Raw genomic sequence first — 6,000 nt, 5'->3', positions numbered from 1 at the left:
TACTTTCCATTACTCCTATTTTGACTGTATGCTTTGATATGCCATGGTTCCGATAGATGAGACCAGTAAAAGCAGAACTCTAAGGCTTCAGCCAAGATCATTGCAGTGTTGACATGATCAATATATTAGAAAGTTTAGTCATTAATCACATTCTCCTAAATATATGTGCTCAGATCTCTATTGCTGATGATTTCTTTGCATGGTCTTTTCTGTAGCAAAATAAGACAATGTGATTGGTTCTCATGAGATCCAATTGGTTCTCATGAGATCCCTTTTTTTCCCCTGTGGAAGAGAGATCCTAGTAAGGACCTTTATAAAACAGATAAAGAGAAAAAGTCTAAGACTGTAACAGGAATGGTTACAACTTTCTAAATATTTAATGTTTAATTTTATAATTTTCTAAATGAAAATTAAAGGTAATGTTGAAATAAAAAGTGACTGTGGTATAGAATTCATTTTTTAAAGTGTTTGTCCAGTGTTGAGGCTATGTTACTGAGTTTTAGCAAACCCTGAAGATACAAAACTCCTTTTTTGCATTGAAAGATGCACAGTAAGGTTTGTGCTCTTTTTTACAGTGGGGATTATATATTTTATATTTCCTATAAAGCTGATTTTTTAAAAAATGTATTTTCCACTCCATGTTTACATTATAGCCTTTTTTTTACAGCTGCTAGAGAAAGATGACCTTCCAAGAATTTGGATGCTGTTCTTCTAAAAAATTTAAGATGGAAATGTTACCTATTGAATTACACTATACAATATTTGCAATAATTTTTATAGGACAGCTAATAAATTGTGCACAAATGCTGCTATTTCTTACTCACAAACATTATTAAATACAGTTGTCTTATCTACAGTTCACAAGTATTCCCTGTATTAGCTCTTCCTCAAATTTGGACTTCAGCCCCCATAAATACAAGCAGAATAGAAAAAGGAGGACAGTCAAGACCAAGGTCTTTAAACTTGGCCCTTTTATGACTTGTGGACTTCAACTCCCAGAATTCCTCAGCCAGGCATATTGGCTGAGGAATTCTGGGAGTTGAAGTCCACAAGTCATAAAAGGCCCAAGTTTGAAGACCCCTGGTCAAGACCAAAGTTCAGATTGCAGCTCAGCTGAGTAGGTCTTTTGATTTCTCATCCCTAACCCACTTTGAAGATACAGTACACTTAGTTTATTGTAGGAAAGATAAATGTAACATAAATGCAATGATAAAGAACAAACCATAGACAGCCCTTATATAAGGAAGAAAGAGAAGACTGAATTCAAGTTCCTTTAAAATATTTTAGAATTTTTTTTGGGTGTGGGGGGGAAAGAGATTTTAAATACAATGTTAAACACAATCCTATTTACTGTTAAACAAAGTTCACAATAGTAATTTCTTCTCTGGACTCATATTCAGTCATGTGTGTTCCCGTTTGGACCCATAACAGTAATGTTATATATTTAGCTCCATTTTATTGAATTTCATATTATTCAGGATCATGGATATTCTCCAGGCCATTTCAGTGATGAGGTTGTATTTTCAAATATTCACATACTTATTTTTTAAAAAATCAGACAAGAGATTTTAGCTTGCTCAACTTCACATCTCAGAGGAAAAGTTACCAAGAAAAAAAATTAAATATTTCTTGCAAAGATTTTTAATAACCCTTACAGTAATAAACTAAAGAGAATAATCCTATTTTTTTCCCTAAGAAAGCATTCCCCCCAATAAGGACGTTTAAATTAGTTTTTATTCTGATGCCTGTAAACTGAAAGAAAAATTGCCATGATCTGAAATGATAAATTATCCTGAAATAAATCATGCTTATGAGCTAGTTTGGAAATTCAATATTATTTGTGACTGAGTCTCTGTATGTTTAAACTTTCAAAACTCTGATTTGTTATGGAGAGTAGTATATACAATTTAGATGGGTTTTAAATATATGTTAAATACTTATTTGTGGCAATTATTCTGAGGTTGGACAACTTGTTCTAAATCATGTATTGTGAATGTAGATAGGAAATAATTTATGATAATTGGTTTTGTGGGAATAATATTTATTCATCTATGTATTAATATAAGGCTTTAAAAAGATGGGGCAACCTTAGAAATACTTTAATGTCCTGGATTACAGCTGATGAGATTTTTTTTATAGTTTTGTCTATACATACTTCAGGAACACTTCTGAATTAATATAAAATCTCTTATTGTTTAAATTTGTTTCCTCTAGAGAATTCTGTGCAGGTTTGCACTTACTGGCTTTTCAGATAGCACAAACATGAACTGCCAGTTTCAAGAAACCTGTAATTTTGTTACCAGCCATCAATTTATCTTGTTTCTCCAGATGAATTATAGTTGCAGGGTGATTGGAAGAAGCTAATAAAAGGAAAAAAAAAGATGAAGAAAGACTGTGAGAGTCAACAAAACTGAGTGAGTCACTGCACTACAGCCTAAGAGTTTGGCTGGATATAAATGTGATAAATATATAAACAAGCCAATAAGATGGTGGTTTAATCTTGGCTTAATAAGATAAAGTACCCTTATGTCTAAATATGCAACTTTCCCCTTCCCCTTCTTACTGGGCTGTGGCCTGTTCGAAAGCGGAAGAAATGGGCAAGCATGCGTGCATGAAGCTCCACTTGCACGAACGGAGGGTGCGTGCGCCACTGACACAAATGGAGCTTTACGCACAGTGGTGGGATTCAAATATGTGAACAACTGGTTCTCTGTGTGGATGCTCCTTCTGGAAGTCCATTCTGGGCCTGGGCAACAAAAAATTAGCTACTGGTTTTGCCGAAGTGGTGCGAACCAGCTGAATCCCACCGCTGTGTACATGTGTGTGTGCTCCTGCCACTCACACACCGGCCTTCCAACTGCCCTTCTGGGCCAGGCCACCAAGCTGGAAAGGTTGGGGACTGCTGGTTTAGAACAAACCAAAATCATATGCAAACTTCAAGCTCTGGTTTAAGATCTTGGATTATAAGAACAGTTCTGGTGAATCAGGCTACAATTCATTTTAAATATGCTGTTGTCAGAGTAATTAGTCAGATGGCTTTGGGTGCTGATGCACAGGTAAACAGGACACCTTGTTATTGCTTTGCAATTGGTATTTGGAGTATGATACTTCCAACTTGGAGGTAATGTTAAATCTTCAAGAGTCTTGAACCAAGGACATTTTAAGGTGCTGGTGGCACTTATAAAGACCTTATGTGGCTTGGGCTAAGCTTATCTGAGGGACTATTTTCTCTGTTTAATCTACTTGGGAGGGAATGCTGTAGGTTCCCTTTCACTGAAGTGACAAACCTAGTACACAAATGCATGCCACAGCTGCTGGCAGTTAATGTGCTAGAATGTACATCTGGAGGAGAAGAAGTGGATACTTCTGGCAATACAGAGCTGTCCCTGAGAAAAGCTCAGATTAAGAGCACCAAACTGAATGGGAGAAGCAGGGAGAGGTTCAGGGTAGCATCTGCCATACACCTCCCCCCCACCCACGACTTAACTGTTGATAAGAAAAACAAAAAATCTGAATAAGGGACACTGCAATATTTGGAGGTAGCAGAATAGAAAAGAAGGAGCTGGAGAAAAATCACAAAATACCAACAAAACCACCATCACTGAATTGAAAAAGGAAGCTTTACTTACATCCTGTGACAATACCTTTAATACTATCAGCAACAACATCTGCCTATCCCAAGCTCTTGAATAAAGAATAAAAATGCCAAATCCAGTTGGCTGACTGTGCAACCATCCACAGTAATGTATTAAATTTATAGGATGCCTAACTCCTAATGACTCTGAGTAGTTTATAATTGTTAAAGCATTTAAAAAGCGGAAAAGTCCAAAATGGCACAAAACAGAGATGTAACAATGGCAGAAACACAATTTGAAAATCTCAGCCGAGTATGATGATTGGTGGAGGTCAATATTTATGGTCCCATTTCTTGATAACCATGGCATAGGAAGAATGTATGGCAGCCAGAATTAATTAAATGAAAGATTTTTTTGTTTGTTTCTATGAAACTTAACAGGATTAGTTATAAATAAAAGGATTAAAATAGTGGTTCACCTGTATGAATTATTGCTATCTAGATTAATTGTAAGCACATACTTTATGAAAAGAGGAATTCATAACTTGTGTTTTCCAGTGAACAATTATAATGAAAGGACCAGGTATTGATGTGTGGAAAAATGTGTAATATTCTGAATGAATGCAATTCTATTAATTATTTTAATAAGTAGTCTATATGTGACATGAGTAGATGGGTGGGAACGAGATAAGTGCATATAGAAAAAGTGATAGGGCCATTGGAGACCCAAGAGTGTAAATGCCAGAGCTGATGGTTTTGTAAGCATTTTGTTTAGAAAAAAAGTCTATTTCAAACACATCATTTAAGCATCTCTGATTATGCACACATTTGACAGTCTAATGAATGTAAAAGCATGACTAATTTACTTATCTATAATGAAAGATTAAGGGAATTAGTCAAGGATGCAAAGGTGATCAGAGATTCTGAATGCATGACAGACATACTATGATTTGATAGTGTAAAGCAGAGGTGTCAAACTCGCAATGTCATGTGACGTGTCACGACATATCACAACTTTTTTTCCATTGCCGGCAATGGGGTGGGCATGGTTTCGGCATGATGCATCCAGCCCGTGGACCGCAGTTTGACACCCCTGGTGTAAAGGGTGAATCTTGGGGATAGAAACACAAGGGAAAAAAGGGAAAAGAATACGTAGAGGTTTAGGAAGGAAAAATATACAGTAGGTCAAATAGTAAGATATATTAGAAGAATATCAGATGTTCCAAACTTGGACCTCCCATGCGCCAGTCAGGATCTCAATACTAAAGATTATTAAATGGTTTTATGTATTTTGGAATATATAAATAATTCTAAAATTAATAATGAATAATTGCAATTTCTTACATTACATTTGAGTCTAATACTACACATGACAGTGAAATCATTCAAAGTTGAAAGTTCATGGGAAATTTAGCAGAAAAATATAGAAAGGTAACGAGATGCAAAACAACCAAATAAGAAATCAAATGAGAAATGAAAAGCTGATAGGCTATGTAAAATTGTGTCGGAGGGTTTGAGAAAGACATATCACTATATATCTCCAGTGTTCCAAATTGGATTCCTTTTTCCAATTTAACTTATTGGATATATTTCTTCTTGCACATCATGGCAAAAGAATACATGGGACCCATTTTGATTTCTAAATGTATTTGCTGCAGGTTTGACAACTTTCAGTAAAAAGCAATATAAAGGTAAAGGTTCTCCCGCACATGCGTGCTAGTCGTTTCCAACTCTAGGGGCTGGTGCTCATCTCTGTTTCAAAGCCGAAGAGCCAGCGCTTGTCCGAGGACGTCTCCGTGGTCATGTGGCCGGCATGACTAGATGCCAAAGGCACACGGAACGCTGTTACCTTCCCACCGCAATGGTCCCTATTTTTCTACTTGCATTTTTACGTGCTTTCGAACTGCTAGGTTGGCAGAAGCTGGGGCTAGTAACAGGTGCTCACTCTGTTATGCGGCACTCAGGATTCTACCTGCCAAACTGCCGACCTTCTGATCGATAAGCTCAGCATCCTAACCCACTGAGCCACCGCGTCCCTAAAAAGCAATATACATTACTATAAATTAAAGCTTAAAATTAAAATTTAAAATGTAGAATGATTGTAAAAGTTTTCCCTTATATGTCACTAAATTTCACTATTGATACACAAATTAACATCCCAATATCAATTAAGAAATTATATTTTGTTGTATTAAAATTGCATAGCAAGTTATTTAATTTTATACTTAGCAATAGCACTTAGAATTATATACTGCTTCATAATGTTTTACAGCACTCTCTGAATGCTTTACAGCACTTTCTTTACAGCAGGGGTGTCAAACTCGCAATGTCACATGACGTGTCACGATGTATCACGATTTTTTTGCTATTGCCGGCAATGGGGTGGGAGCTGTTTTGCTATGATGCATCCAGCCTGCAGGCTGGCA

General features: G+C 36.3%; 1 long non-coding RNA gene across 1 annotated transcript in view; it reads left to right on the top strand.

Moving 5' to 3' along the window:
• Window positions 1-2,368: 2,368 nt before the first annotated feature.
• The window catches only part of LOC308668375, a 53,926-nt gene continuing 50,294 nt past the window's right edge, over window positions 2,369-6,000 (top strand). Inside the window, exon 1 of the long non-coding RNA XR_014026504.1 lies at window positions 2,369-2,414. This is a non-coding gene — a long non-coding RNA (uncharacterized lncRNA). The remainder of the gene's footprint in view (window positions 2,415-6,000) is intronic.

The sequence above is a fragment of the Vipera berus genome (assembly GCF_964194415.1).
Source record: "Vipera berus genome assembly, chromosome: 5".
In the NCBI taxonomy this organism is placed as follows: Eukaryota; Metazoa; Chordata; class Lepidosauria; order Squamata; family Viperidae; genus Vipera; species Vipera berus.
Note: the sequence above shows the minus strand (reverse complement) of the source record. Positions and strands in the feature narration are given on the sequence as shown.